Genomic DNA, 16,052 nt, shown 5'->3' on the forward strand with positions numbered 1-16,052 from the left:
TATATATATATATATATATATATATATATATATATATATATATCTCACTGGGCTATAAAAAAGAATGAGATCTTGCCATTAGCAACAACATGAATAGACCTAGAGGGTATTGTGTTAAATAAAATAAATCAGAGAAAGACAAATAGGGCAGGATTTCAGTTATATGTGAAATCTAAAAAAGGAACAAACAAAGCAGAAACAGGGCCATAAATGCAGAGAACAAACAGACAGTTGCCAGGGGGAAGGGGGTAGGGGGTAGGGGTGGGCAAAAGAGGTGAAGGGGAGTGGGAGAGACAGGCTTGCCATCATGGGGATGAAAGGTGCAGCAGAGAGAATACAGTCAGTGGTGTTGGAATAGCACTGTAGGGGGACAGATGGCAGCTACATTTGAGCATATCATAACAAAGTTGTCTGCTCACTATGTGTACACCTGAAACTAATGTAACACTGTGTCAATAACTATACCTCAAGAAAATTAAAAAAAATAAAACACTCTGTTCTAACAATGGCTACATGTGGAAATTTCTAATTAAAAACTATCATAAAGGGGCACCTGGCGTGGATCAGTCGTTTGAGGGTCTGATTCTTGATCCCAGGGTCATGAGTTCAAGCCCTGTGTTGGGCTCCACAGTGGACGTGGAGCCTACTTTAAAAAAAAAAAAAAAAAAAAACTATCATAGGCATGAACGCTCACAAGTCTACCCAGTGTAGGAAACTGGGGTAGGAGGGAAGAGATTTTAAAGCCACTTGGCTCATCAAAAAAATCCATGATCTACACGTATTTGAGAGTCTGAAGGTCAGTGGGAGCCTGATAAGAACACAAAGCATTTCCCAATACAACAGTCTCTGAAACACTGCCCTACTCTAACACAGAGTTTGTCTAACACCTGGGAGCTTCCAGGTATTATTTGGTAAAGGAATCCTGAGGTTGCCAAAGATCACATAAAACACAAGTCAGGTGAGATCAAATTCTTGAGGAAGAAAAAGAAAGGACAGCTCCTAGAAAATTAAAGCAAAAAATATAGGATCTTCATTCATCTCAGACTTGGGGGTCGTCCACTCATGCCCAAAGGCACCATCTGGTTTCATCAGAGGGAAGATATATTTAGCTCAAACAGTATAAATTCATAGACCTTCAGGTGAGGCCAGCAATAATAAATCTCACTGCCATTTGAAAACTCACTACATGTCAGGCATGGTACAGAACCTCACCGAACCCTCCCCATCACCTTACAGATTTGATTTTCCAACCCCCACTGGCCCCCAGAATCACCTATAGAGATTTATAAAAATAGATGCTTAAACCTTACCTCAGATCTACTGATTCAATCTCCCAGCTTGAACCTGAACATGCACATTTTGAGAACCACTCCCACCCAACTAGCTTAAGAAACTAGTGCTTAAAACCATCCCTTGCTGCTCCTAACTCCTGTTTTCTCTCCTCAGTCTTGGTATAACACCCTCATGGGTCAGAAAAAAATGTCAAGGTTGAGTGAACTATTAACAGCCACCTTAAGCTCACCCTTAGTCAACATGAAAAACCAAGTGGGCAGCTTGGTTAGGGGAGGCCGTTGCCACCCTATGTGGTCCTTGGGATCCAGCTCTGACCACGGCCAATGTCCTGGCCAACAGTATAGGAGTGTGTGATGACCTTAGTCTGGGCCTTGTGCCTCCCTCCCCAAGTCCCAGCTCTGAGCCAAACAAAATCAAGCAGAGGGGGGCACCTGGGAGGCTCAGTCGGTTAAGTGCCTGGCTTCAGCTCAGGTCATGATCCCAGAGTCCTGGGATCGAGTCCCACATCAGGCTCCTTGCATAGCAAGGAGTCTGCTTCTCCCTCTGCCTGCTGCTCCCCCTGCTTTGCTCACTCCCTGTCAAATAAATAAAATGTTTATTTTAAAAGAAAAAAAAAGAACAAAACGGATGAAACCAACCTTGAACAGCTCCCATGTGCTCTTTACTCTATGAATTAAGTGTGTGGGCCCATACCCCAACCCCTAAATCTAACCATCACAGAGGCCATGCCTCCTCCCCCATCACCCTGTAGGTAGAGTCTCAAGTTCCATCCTTGTCTGAGGCCCCACCAGTCATCTTGTGATTCTACCAGTCATCTTGTGAGGCCCTGGGGAGGGGTGATGCTTGCCAGCTCTACCTCACAGTTTGTTGCTCCCTATCAACCTCTTCCCCATCCCTCCGCCATAGTTTCTTCATTTAGCATATGGGAGTGGATGAAGTCTATTTAGCATCATGAACAAAAGTCCTTCAACTTTCTCCTGAACATCAAGAAGACCTAGAACCCTAAAGCTGATTTCATTAGTCCATCCCACCAGTGCTTGCCTCACACTTAAATGCAAAACACTCTTCAGTGGTTGATGGGATAAAGACAAAAAAACCACCTCTATTCTCAAGGGACTTTGTAGTTGAATAGGAGTGAAGGAAAAGTTTTAATACAAAAATAGCTATCACCATGAACAAAGTATAAATGCCATACGTCCTACAACATGACACAAGCTCCATGGATTAGGTAGGACTTGATGTAGACCTTGACAGCAGATAGGTAGGATTTCAGCAGATATGAAAGTAGGAGGAGAACATTCTAAACAGAGAATAATGTAAACCTCCACTGTGGAAGTGGGAACGTGCTGGGGTACGGTAAAGGAAGAGTTAAGAACTCAGCGTGACTGAGGGACAGCAGCCAATGTGTCCTTCCGTCATGGTGACACATTAGCCTGTAAGGGCCTCGAATGTCAGCCCAAGGAGCTCAAGGCATATAAGCAGAGGGATGACAGGACCAGAGCTGGGCTCCAAGAATCGCAGGTGGGATGAACTGAAGCAAAGATGCCCTGTGGGGAGGCCAGGTAAGAGGATGTTGCCTAATCCTCCTCACAGTGAGGATTATCCAGTAAGGCCCTGCCCTAGGATGGCAGCTGTGAGAACAGAGAGGAGGGGACAGTGGTGGGGGAACTACAGCGAGGACAGAGTGTATCAGTTCTTCAATCCTGTTCTCTCCAATTTCTCCATGCAGAGGTGGCCACAGACAGGGAGGTTTCTGAAACACAGTGGTCCAAAATACTTATTTACATACACTCACTGTGACCAGTGAACAGGAGGTTCAAAAGGACCGCAGCCCCTGGGGGTGTGTGTGTGGGGGGGGGGGGTCCCTGTTCCTCTCCCCAGCCTCTGCGGACCTTACTTCCACGCAGCTTGCCGGCGGTCCCACATCACCAGGAAGGTGCCTCGGGGACGCCAAGCGGCACATGCGCAGTACAGCCGTCTGAGGCCGCCCCTGAGGCCACAGACCATGGCTGTGTTTTGGTTCCTCCCCGTTCTGAGCTAGGAGGATACTCGATTTCTGCAGTCATCTTCCCATTCCGTCTGCTGCTCCATAAAGGCCACGTGTTACTTGGATTTATGACCTTAGCTCAGTTTTTCCTGCTACCCAACTCTGAGAGCTCTCCTCCGTTAAGCCCTAGACTCCCTTTCTGTGTGGACAGAAGTGTCCCTCCCAAAATTCAGATGTTGAAGTCTTAACCCTCGAGGTGACTGTATTTGGAGACTGGGCTTTACAAAGAGATAAGGAAGGTTAAATAAGGTCACAGGGTGGGGAATAATCCAGTAATCCTTGTGAGATGATGAAGAGACAGGGGAGACGTGCACGCACCCAGAGAAAGGCCATGTGAGCCCACAGAAGGTAGCCATCTGCAAGTCAAGGAAAGAGGCCTCAGAAGAAACCAGCCCCGCTAACATCTTAATCTTGTACTTCCAGCCTCTAGAACTGTGAAGAACTAAATCTCTGCTGCTTAAGCACACACACATTCTACTACTCAGTCTGTGGTACTCTGATTATAGCAGCAAGGAGACTAATGAGTTTTCCACTCAGGTATGATGTTGCCAAGGGAGGGTGTCAGAGAAGCCCATGCCCTGATGACTAACAGAAGAGTGCCGGGAGTATGGGCCTGGAGCTCAGGACAAAGGACTGGGCATGTGCCGCAGAGTTAAGGAAAGCCTCCGAGTGGGAACATGGAGGACGAGGTACCCAAGATAAGGCCTGGGGTAATCCTATATCCCGGCATTCAGAAGAGGAAGCAGAGAAGGAATAAGCAGAAGGCTGAGATTTTACAGTGCAGTCAAAATGAAAAGCATTTCAAGATTGTAAGTGACAATGCAAAATGACATTAAGAGGTAAAGAGAATGAAAACAGAACATGTCACTAAACTTAGAACACAGGAGTCCAGGATGGAGAAGGGCCTGAGAAGCTAGTGAACAGTAACAGAGACAACAGATATAGACACATCTCGAAACAGATGATGGACAGAACAGGGATAATAGCTTGAGGGGAAGAGCAGGGCTGGTGGTTTTATTCTGTGAAAAAAATGAGCAGTGTGTTAGTGTATCAAGGAAGGATACAGGGAGCACAGGAAATGGGTTTTACCTCGATGGGTAGAATATTTCCACAAAGGCCGAAGTTAAAAAAAAAAAAAAAAAAAAAAAGGCAGGAGGGGTGCCTGGGTGGCTCAGTGGGTTAAGTCTCTGCCTTCAGTTCAGATCATGGTCTCAGGGTCCTGGGATCGAGCCCCACATCAGGCTCTCGGCTCAGCAGGGAGCCTGCTTCCCTGTTCTCTCTCTGCCTGCCTCTCTGCCTGCTTGTGATCTCTCTCTGTGTCAAATCAATAAAACCTTAAAAAAAAAAAAAAAGAGAGAGATGAAGAAGAAAAGAAGGTCACTTACCTTGGCTCCAATCTCTCCTGCAGAGTAACTAAGACAAATCAGGAATTCTGAGGATATGGACCAAAATGTCCAGTGGGCTCAAACTGGCAAATCGCTAGGGTCAGGAGAGGCCTGTGGATTTGCTCTGCTATTTAGCACTTTGAGACAGCTGCTGGGAGGCGATAGGAACCAGGAATGCTGGACCTATCAATTTCTCAAGAGAATCTGGAAATCCAGATTTATGCAAAATTTCCCCACTGTAAAAAGCTGACAGCTATTTCAAATTTTTAAGAAACTCCATGTAAACCCAACAGAATTGAGCCCCTGGGCTGTCAGTTTATAACCACTGGCCAAAAAGGATTTCCAATAGCCACAGCATTGCTTCACTACAATGAGTCAACAAATTGAATACAATTTTCTAAGAAACAACTTAGGTTAATGTTTTCCTATTAGATAGATAGGCCAATCTCATTAATTGACAGTAGACCAATCAGGATGGCTTCTCATGGCCTTTTCCTCACCACAGGGTCCATGAATAGAAGGAGAAAGTGGTAACTTTTACCGTAAGTTGGGGTTAGACATGTTTAAAAAACAGAAAGCTTGGAGATGAGGATTTCTATACTTACAATGAGCATAGAGCTGGAATGTTCGACCAACATGAGTTGGCAGGTAAGAGTAGTCAAAGGGTAGGGCTGGAGAGATGTAGAGTGCCAGGGACTGGCTGAGCAGGACAAATGGGGAGAAGGAAGGAATGGAAGGAGTAGTTTCAAAAATTAAGGGATCAACAGAGGAAAGGTCATCCTAAAAGATCTATAAGACAGAGTAATTTCTAGTCATGAAAAGTCTAAAAGAAATGTCTAGGTATATTGCTGATGTGAAGGGAATCCGTATTTTTATTTCTATCTTCCCATATCATTCAAGTCTCGGTAAAGGACATTATTAAGAACTAGAGTTTTGGAGATGACCCAGTTTTTAACCCCAGCATCACCACTTTCTAGCTGTGAGAACATGGGTGACTTCTTTAATTTTGAGCTGAAGACAAAGGTACACCTGGAATAGGAAATGCATATAGACATGGTGAAGAGGACTTAAGATCAACCAAGTAAAGCATCTGAGCACAGTATCTAGGACATAGAAGGCAAGCCATGCACATTGTCTTCCTGGTCCTCTGGTGGGAGCCCCAATCCCTTTTTCTGCGAGAACACTTGAGCAGTATTTCCGGTTTTCTCTCTAAAGCAGACAAGAAGGGCTGGGCTGGGGCTAAGAGGGCCCCTTGATCATCAGGCCAGGGTTCTCTGCAGCCCTACTCTTTAAAGTTAGCATTAACCACCGGAAAGACAGGGCTGAAGATTTTGTTCCTCGGGAACTAAAACTCATGTAATAAGCTCCGATTTCTCCAACCGACCCCAGAAGGAGCACGTAAGTCTGAAAGCCAGGGAATTACAAAAATAGAACCAAATACCATATACAAAGAAGCATAAGATTCTGGGGAGCTTTACAAAACTTCCAGACCAAGTTGTGGGGGGCGCCGCCAGAAGCAGATGAGCTCTAACAGGTGTGCACACGAGGTAACCAGCACAGGCACCAAGGAACAGACAAGGGTGGAGAAGGTGCATGAGGGAAGCGGGACCTTGTACCCAGAAAGCTTCTCCAGGTAGGGACCATGGCAGCCAAGCAGTAACTAGTGAGCAGGCTCACCCGCCAGGCCACATCCCTGAATTTCCAAAAGATTCAAGAAAGGGCATGGGAGAAACGCATTCCGTTTGGAAGCAGAAAAACAGAAGAGCACTGTCAGCTGTGACCCACAGCCTGGTGCAAGGACTTCCAGGAAGGAAGGGGTGGGCTCTTCTGGCTAGGATGCAGCAGGACTGGTCTACAAACACGGTGCCTACAGCCACTAGTCACGATGGATCCAGTGCTATCTTGTCTAATACTTGGGAACCAGTGGTGCGGGGAGTACCAGACCACAAAGAAAACAGTCTCTCCTCAAAAGGCACTTATGTAACCAACACCAGAACTGTGGAAAACTACACAGCAGTCACTGAGCCACGCAGCAGGTGAATAATGTTTAATCCTAGTAATTGTGACTGTGGACGGCTCTTTGTAGAACTAGGATGTACCACAGAGAAATCGCTCTGTTTCATCAAGGCATGAAGGGAAGAGAGGGTGGGAGCCCAGGGTAACATTCAACCCGGATGGTATTCGCCTTGCACTGAACTCCTTGCTAGTCTATAAAACCCTTGGAACTTCAGCGAGAAGGCAACATTCCCAGGAACCTTGACCAGGCATCTGGGCACATGGTGTCCTCATGGAGAACACTGTCCCTCCCTCCCTGGTGTGCATCTGTGTCATGAGTGAGACAGACAAACACTAGAGTTCTATCAGAAAAATGCCATTGGTGGAGACTATGAGATAGTTAAGTCAGCACAGGGACAGGCCAAGAATCCCTGACAGCCATCGGCCCTGACCAAGGCCTCCTCCTGCCCTGGCGTGTCTGCCTTCCTTTAAGGGCAGCCTCAGAGCCTCAGACACACAGTTTCTTCCAACGGCATAAGAGGAATCCTATCGTGTCCCTGCTGGGATTGACAGATGTCCCCAGCAAGGAAGAGATAAAGATTTCATCTTTCTTCACAAACATTTCACCTGGAGCAGGTTCTAGGTCTTCACTGCAGATAATTCACTTGGGACCACCTGGGTTCCTCCTTGGAAAAGCAAGACCTGTGGAAGTTCAAACACTCAAGTGTCTTCATTTTAAAGAATTAGTGTCAAAAACAGAAGGATAAGCGGGAGCCTAAGATATGTATTTGCTAACTTTACTTTCCCATTGTCACAGTTACCATTTGGTCTTAGCCAGCAAGAGATTTCAAATGTGGGAAATTAGTGAAATGCATTCCACTGAGCATTATGTGGAAAAGAGTGACTCCAGGCCCAGGGAGTTAATTCTTACTCCTCATTTATGATAAGGAATGAATCTGCTTATCTCAAAGTTCATGTGGCCAGCTGGTACCAAATACTACCCCCAGTCCCCAGGCATCATGAATGACACTTTGTCCTACATGGCAGGACTCTGGGATGGAGGTCAAGGTCTTTCACACTTGACTTGCTTACCTAAGAGTTCTGCAAGCTGGGAGAAGGACAGAGTCAACATTATGTGGGAACAAAGACGCCCTCACAGAGGATAACTTTTGCCCCTGGTAAAGCTGGTAAAACCTGAGAATAACCAAATCACCCTGAGGGTTGGTTGGAACTGCGGCTATCCCTCAAATTGGCATCTTGTTCTACAAGACCTCTTGACCTTGAATTTCTACCCCTACATTGTTTTCAAGTGTTCCACAGTCCTCCTGCCCCCAGGCTCTCCCACCTACTGCCTTGAGATCTTGCCATCATCCTATCAGGTTCTAAAAGAATCATTCAAGGAGCACCTGGGTGGCTCACTCAGTTAACCATCTGACTCTCGATGTTGGCTTTGGTTATGGTCTCAGAGTTGTGAGATCTAACCCCATGTCAGGCTCCATGCTCCGCTTAAGATTCTCTCTCTGCTTCTATCCTTCCCCTGCCCTCTTGATCTCTAAAAGAAAAAGAATAATAAAAATAAATAAAAACAAAAGAATCATTCAAGAAGCAGAATCCAGACTCCTTGCTCAGGCATAATCTTGCCCTACCTCATTCCTCTAGGCCCTCAGCAGATACCCAGCTGGCCTGCGCATGGCCACCCACACCCAGCCTGCCCTTTGCTCATGCCTGGAGTACCTTCCCCACTCTGATTAGTTATACATAGTATCTCCTAAGTAAACATTCTTTCCAAGTGAATGAATCTAAAACCTACCTGTTTTCAAGGCTCAGGTCAATTTTAAACATAAATCCTTTCCTGAGCACCACAGTCTGAGGGCATCACTCTGTTGTCTGAATTTTAAGTATCATTTATACAATTGACAAGGTATATTTGGTTCTGGGACAGACAGATCCCAAGGCCCTAATCAAATTAAGACACTGTCCTGCCCTCACAGAGCCCAGGAGTGCAGTGGGGAAAGTTAGAAACACAATTATCCAAAAATGGCATGGGTACAGTAATATCTAAAAGAAAATGTCTTGCTTTTGTTAAATGTGTTTATTGAGATACTACTAAGCACCAAGCACCAGCCTAGGTGCTTATTGTTCCTATTATGGTTTACATTTAATCCTAAAGGTCCACACTGAAAATAAATAAAATAAATAAATAAATAAATAAATAAATAAATAAATGTGAGAAAAAGGGGGAAAAGAAAAAAGAAAGAAAAAAGGAAATCCTAATGGCCCATGCCGCCAGTAAAAAATAAATTTAAAAAAAGACTCTGAAGAGTTAAGTTGGTTTCCCATGGCTATTTGGATAAGCCACAGGGCCTGGATTCAAACCCACTGGAGTCTAGGCTTCTTTCACCATCTCCCCAGCCTCCCACCCCTGAGGTATCTGCTGTGTTAGGGGACACAAGTAGTTAGACTGGAAGGAGGCAGGCAGCCCAGGTAAAAGGAAGAGTGGATAGTCCAGAAAGCCAGGAGAAGAAGTGTATGTCGAAAGGAAGAAGCAGTTCAGGTGAGCCTGGGAAGCACGTTAGGCTCAGTCTTACAGGAGATCTCCAGTGTTCGTGCTGCATGAGGTTTAGAGCCTCAGAAGCTGGAGGCTGCCTCAGACCAGGAGCAAACCCTGCAGAGATACCCTCAAGCTGCCTAGAGGCTATTGTTCCTATTTATCAAAACTCCTTGCCCTTACCTGGGGTCCTACCTTCTCTGGGGCTGTGCCCATCACAGAGTTGTCTGAAGACCATCAAACAGGGGCACCTGGCCGGCTCAGATGGTTAAGCATCTGCCTTCAGCTCAGGTCCTGCGATCGAGCCCCAGGTCAGGATCCCCGCTCACCTGGGAGTCTGCTTCTCCCTCTCCCCCTGCCCCTGTCCCTGCCACTGCCCCAGTCCTCTGCCACTTGTGCTCTCTCTCAAGTGAATAAATAAACCTTTAAAAAAAAAAATCATCATAACAGTAGCACAGTGTGTGAGACCCTCCAAGGTACGTTCTCCCACCTAATCCTCCAGACACCACAATGAAGTGGTTGTGCCTGTCTGACGGAGGAGGACACAGAGTCTCAGAAAAGAAGAATATGTCTGCTTGCAGTGTAGCTTTCCAGCATCCATGCTCTGCACCACTTAGCCAATGAGAGTAAGAAATCGTGAGGCAGCCCCTCATGAAATGCCAAGGAGAGGAGTTGCCACGATCTTGAGGAAACATATCTAAGTTGAACTTGCTATGCTCATATGCAACAAATATGAAAATCATTTAACCGTGCTGTGGCCAGAGATGTGCATCCCTACATGATCAAAGCCAGGCCCTCAGATTCCCCAAGAGTATCAGAGTGCTTAAGCATCCTCTCCTGGAGAGCGGTTTCTCAAAACACCCTGATTCCATTCTTGCAGCCCATTCCCCGCCACACTAACCGGCAGCCCATTTAGCTGAATAGCTAAGCATCTGCTCTATGCCAGGTGCCTTCCTAAGAGCTGGGATTAGAGCAGTAACACAGAAGAGGAGATCTCGGCTCTCCTGAAGCCTGACGTCTGGCAAGGGTGACCAGTAGAAAGTAAACGAGAGGACCTCTGGTGACAAAGGCTATGAACGAGGAGACGTGGTGGTGGGACTGAGGGGGAGGCTGACTTGGAAAGCCCTTCCTGGGAAGGTAGCATTTCGATTCAAACCCAGACGACGAGAAGGAGCCAGCCTTCTGAGCTGCAGGATAATGAAGTCCTCATACTTAGGGCTCCACCTTGACTTGGTGGGCTGAAGAGGACATTGGCCGTGATCTAGTCCCAACTCCCGATTTATAGGGGAGTCCAGAGAGGCTTGTTGAGATGAAAACACGAGGACGAGGTGCCTTCACTGACCACAGCCTGTTTCCCTCCCACAGAGCCTTTGGTACTCACACTGGAAATGTACACACCTTACGTTTATGCTTTTAATCCCCTCAAACATGTCTCATTTATAATTTTATATTCAGTACAGCCCTGGGGAAAGCGAGGCCATCACTGATAGATGGTGAAACTGAAGCCCCAGCTGTCTTGTCTAACGGACTGTCACCACTAACCAAACAACAGCACGGGCTCTTTGTGCCCCAGTCCCGTGTCCTTTCCCCTGGAAGAGAAGCAGCTGTCTACAAACACAAGACATCATTACTAGCTACTACATAGTTTATGGTGCAGAGAACATACAAAAGAGTTAAAGATAAGAACAATTTACTTAGTCATAACACACAAACTCAAGGTCCCTGAGTTATTTGCTGCAGGAAAGAACATGTGACTACAGGTGACTAGACACCCGCACGCCTGTGAGTTCTGGATATAGGACTGAGAGCAAGCACATTGAACAATGCTGCAGGGACAGCTGAGGAGGAAGGAACCTGCCCGGATCAAGGGTCTCCTCCGCTGGAAAACCCTTATATAAAGTCACCTTTAAGTCCCTTAGTCTCTTCCTCTTAGGAAGAGACCAGTGGTTCCCAAACCTGGCTGCACACCAGAATCGTCTGGAACGTTAAAGAAACCAAGATTTTCAGACCCACACAAGACCCAAAGAATTTAAACTTCAAAAGGTAGAGCCTGGGGAGGTTACTTGAAAACTCAGCCACCTAGAAACTCACTGGTTTTTTCTCATTTCTTAGTGTTGTTATGTGATGAAAAGAGGAGATGCCCGTTTTTATTGGGTGGGAAAGTTAAGTTAGCTTTTACCCTTGAAGGGATGCTTCCAGAAGAAAATCTCTAATACACAAAGCCCTTGCCTAGTGGGGAGGTCAGAGGAGTATCCCCCTGGTGACCTGTGAGGTCTGTTGTCATGCTCCCTTTGGGCTGCTCGCCAACCCCCTAGGCAACCAAGGGAAAGCTTTTTTTGAGGATCAGTTTACCAATTCCTTTGTGAAACAGACCCTAACCTGTGAGGGTCAGGCATCACGAGCAGAGAGAACCTCAGAGTGTGAACAATTCCCCCCGCCACCCCCACCACAGAAGGCCCCTGGCTCCTTCCCCATAGGCCTCCCTTCTGCCCTGGATAGCCAGCCACTGCTTGGAAAAGGAGAAAGGAAAAGAAAGAAGGAGGTTCAAGCCCAGGCAGCTGGTGCCCTCACTCAGGGCGACCAGAGTCAGCTCTTACCTGAATGTGGAAAGAAGAAAAGCTGGTCCGTTCACCGGGGAATTCTCTCTCTGCTGGTGAGCTCTAGTCTTGGAACTCACTGGACTTTGAACAAAGATTGATTTAAAAGTTGATGTATTTAACAGGGACCTGTGGTCTGAGTTCAAGTGACCTCTGTCCTGCTTCCTGCCAGCTGGTGGGCCCTGAGCAGCTCAAACCTGAGACAACCTGCAGCAAGCCCAGTGCCACCGCCCACCTAAGCCCTGAGGGGACGCTGCTGCCCGTCTGCCCCTCCCAAAGAAGGGGGGGGCGGGGAGAAGAGAAGGGGCATTGGGGGAGGAGGCTCCTCTGCTTTCCTCATTTCTCTCCCTTGGCAAAGGCCTTGGTCACACCAAGCAACACTCAGTGAATTAGAACCCTCCACCGTGCCCCATCCCAGGGTTGTGGGGGCGCTGCAGGCCACCACCAGAGGACCCTCGAGCACGGAGGCCTCCCTGGGGAGCAGGAACCTCTGAGAGCCCCTACCTAGTAGAAGACCTGAGGCAGACAAGCCACAGTAAATGGAGCAAAGCCCCTCAGGCGCCCTCCTCCGCGCGCCCCGGGAGTTTTTACCTACACTCAAAACCTTTGCTCTTACTTCCAAGACTCCGCTCCTCTTACCTGCTCTCTCCTCCCTCCCTTTCCTCACCTGAGGATGCTCGGTCTCTATGCTCTAGCCTCTTGAAAATTGCCTTCCCCTTCCACCCACTTCCCTCTCCGGCAAGCCCAGTGAGGGAAGGTGGAAGGCTGAGGACCGCCTGGGCAGTGGGGAAGGGCTCCAGGCACCCAGAGCAGCAGCTCAGCCCTACCAGCAGCACCCACACAGGCAGACCCAAGCCAGGCTCCTGACTGACCTGGATCTGCAGCCCACACTGCAAATGAGGGCGAGAAAGTGCTCCAGGCAGTAAGGCGAAGCTAACTAACCCCAGTCCGTGAATGGGAGACCCCCTCCTCCACCCATGCCTAAAGGGCTACTGACCTTGGATGGGCCTTAGGTTTTCCCAAGAAAGGCTTGGCCCAAGCCAGAGGGTAAATGGTCAAAAATGACAAACATCTGAGCAGCTAACTCAAATCAGAATCTGTCCGTTTGGATTGCCCTGCCCCGGGGGCCTCCTGTGTCTCTTCCTAAATGGCCGTGGAGAAGGGAAAAATCTTGACTGAACTGAAGATCAGAATACCTGTGTTCAAATGATGACTTTGCCATTTCGGGGCTTTACTCTCTAGAGTAATTTTTCTTTTCTTTTCTTTTTTTTAAAGATTTTATTTATTTATTTGACAGAGATCACAAATAGACAGAGAGGCAGGCAGAGAGAGAGAGGAGGAATCAGGCTCCTTGCTGAGCAGAGAGCCTGATGTGGGGCTCAATCCCAGGACTCTGGGACCATGACCTGAGCTGAAAGCAGAGGCTTTAACCCACTGAGCCACCAAGGTGCCCCTAGAGTAATTTATTTCTGACTCAGAGTCTCACTTAACCTTCATCATCTGTAAATAATTGTAATTATATTGTTTTTAGAGGTTTTTATTTTTTTTTAAATATTGAGTCAAAAGGTCTCTCGCTTCTGTCCATAAATCCTAATATTTCCCTCCAGAGTTACTCTAGGTCTACTCTATTCTACATAGCAGCCCTTCAGATATTTGAAGGTTGTTATACTCTCCATAAACCTTTTCTCTGGGATAAAGTGAATGCCCCTTATTCCCTAAGGCTATCTGCGGAGGCCATGACTTCATGGCTTCTCCCCAAGTGTCCCCAATTTGCCTCTTAAAATCAAGGGTCTAAAGGGGGAACTTTAAGGTGAGGGAATTGTTGTAGATCTTGTTCTCTATCTTGAATGTGGGGGTGGCTATTCGATTGTCTAAAATTACCAAATTTCATCAATCTATACATGTAAAAGGGTGAATCACACTGTATATAAAAGATATCTTAATTGCTAAGAAGCCTACATCAGTAATATTTATTCTTGACACTTGTAAAATTTAAAAAGTTGGGTGACAGAAATCAAATGAAAACAGCCCTCCCAGTGGAGTATATACTCATCAGGAGACTTCTCAGACTGGCCCTCCATCCCAGTGCAGAAGGGGAAATAGTCACAATCTTTGAGACTGGAAACAGAAAAGACATCGAAATGCAGAGAAAGCAGGGCACCTGAGGGGCTCAGTCCGTTTAGCGTCAGGCTCTTGATTTCAGCTCAGGTCCTGATCTCAGGGTCTTGAGATCAAGTCCCATGTTGAGCTCCACACAGAGTCTGCTTGAATTCTCTCTCTCTCCCTCTCCCTCTGTCCCTCCTCGCTGCTAGAACTCGAAAGAAAGAAAGAAAGAAAGAAAGAAAGAAAGAAAGAAAGAAAGAAAGAAAGAAAGAGATGCAGAGAAAGCTTTGGTTCAAAATCAAATAGAAACAAACATCTTTTTTAAGTGACTAAAGAATTTCTCAGTGGAATGTTGAATGAAATGTGGTTTAACCTCACTAAAACTTGAATTTTATTTACTTTTTTAGAAGTCTTTTATCTATTTATTTGACAGAGAGAGACAGTGAGAGAGGGAACACAAACAGGGGAGTGGAAGAGGGAGAAGCAGGCTTCACGCTGAGCAGAGAGACTGATGCAGGGCTTGATCCCAGGACTCTGGGATCATGACCCGAGCTGAAGGCAGCGCTTAATGACTGAGCCACCCAGGGGCCCCTAGAGCTTGAGTTTTAAAAGCTCTCCTGCCTATGAATGGATCTGATCTGATTAATACAAAGCAGAATTGGTCTTATTGATTGCTTAGACCTAGACATTAATGAGAAGAGCAAACAGCATTATCTATTATGTACCTGGTAAGCCTTTATATCCACTATTCTGTTTAAAAGGGCACAATCCTTAAGGCCAATATCTCTATTTCACAGATAAGAAAAGCGAAAACTCACGTGGTCAGTTATTCTGTCTGGGATCATTTGGTGCAGAAGAACTGAGAAGCTTGTCTGGGCATTGTGGCACCTGTACAAAAAGGCCCCCAGCCACCCAAGAAGGAATGTGCTCTCCTCCATAGTGGTATTCAAGCAGAGGTGGATGGCTGTGTATCTGTTAGATGCTGAACACCACGGATCTAAGACAGCTGAGCCAGGAAGGTGTGTGCTGTAAGCCCTGGTGTGTATGTGGAAGGCCGTATGGCTGAGGGTCGTGAGCATGGGCTCCGGCATCAAAAAGATGTTGCAGTGAACCCTAACTCTGCCATTAATAGTTTGGATGGGTTTGTGTTTTTTTATTGTGAGCTCAAGTTTGGGCTTTATCTGCAGGAGCTCTTGGCAGCCTGGGTGGAGGGTCTGCTTTGTTTCTGTGAGGCAGCCCACCCCTCATCCCTTAGAATGATGAAGAAAGACACTGACAACAGGGCCAATTTGTGTTAGTTACTTGCCTTAGTGTTTCTAGATCATGCAAACAATTCACATCAGTTACAACCCCAGCCCCTTCTCTTTTTTTTTTTTTTTTTTTTTGAGTCAGGGAGGGGCAGAGGGAGAGGAAGAGAGCGGATCTTAAGCAAGCTCCATGCCCAGCACAGAGCCCAACACAAGGCTCGATCTCACTATCCTAAGATCGTGACTTGAGCCAAAATCTAGAGCCAGATGATTAACCAACTAAGCCATCCAGGCCCCCCAACCCAAGGGCCTTCTTTTTGTTTGTTTGTTTGTTTTTAGATTTTATTTGTCAGAGAAAGAGAGAGAGTGTTCACAAGCGCACAGCCAGAGGGAGAAGCAGGTTCCCCGCCAAGCAACAAGCTCAATGTGGGATTCGATCCCAGGGTCCTGGGATCATGACCTTATCCGAAGGTAGCCTCCTAACCCACTGAGTCACCCAAACATCTCTACTCAAGCCCTTTCTAAAGGCAAATCTGTGTTTGGGAACTCACAGGAGGAAATTCTTTTTTCTTGACAGAGTCCAGGCCAAGATAGATGGTTTCCTTGCTATCCTTGATCAGTTCTTCCCTATTCTGTGTTTTCCATAAATAGATCCCTCTTCATCATATGTTTATATTGTGTTTATTATTTATTTTATGTCCCTCCCCCACCACAATATAAATTCCCAGGGACAAGATTATATTTGTCACTGCATCCCAAGTGCCTGGAATAGGAGCCTAAATTATAGCAAGCTTTTCAAAAAATGAAATTGAGCAAAGGAGTGAAGGAGTGAAAATA

At 46.5% G+C, this 16,052-nt stretch overlaps 1 protein-coding gene across 2 annotated transcripts in view; it reads right to left on the bottom strand.

Moving 5' to 3' along the window:
* The window catches only part of PDZK1 (PDZ domain containing 1), a 38,432-nt gene extending 26,356 nt beyond the window's left edge, over window positions 1–12,076 (bottom strand). Inside the window, exon 1 of one of the 2 annotated variants that reach the window (XM_059375960.1) lies at window positions 11,866–12,076. The gene's annotated coding sequence lies outside the window, so the exon portion shown is untranslated. Of the gene's footprint in view, window positions 1–1,310; window positions 1,440–11,865 lie in introns of those variants that run through there. The other variant, XM_059375961.1, reaches the window with a different exon arrangement.
* Between the last annotated feature and the right edge of the window lie 3,976 nt (window positions 12,077–16,052).

This window comes from Mustela nigripes, chromosome 14 (assembly GCF_022355385.1).
Source record: "Mustela nigripes isolate SB6536 chromosome 14, MUSNIG.SB6536, whole genome shotgun sequence".
Taxonomy (NCBI): Eukaryota; Metazoa; Chordata; class Mammalia; order Carnivora; family Mustelidae; genus Mustela; species Mustela nigripes.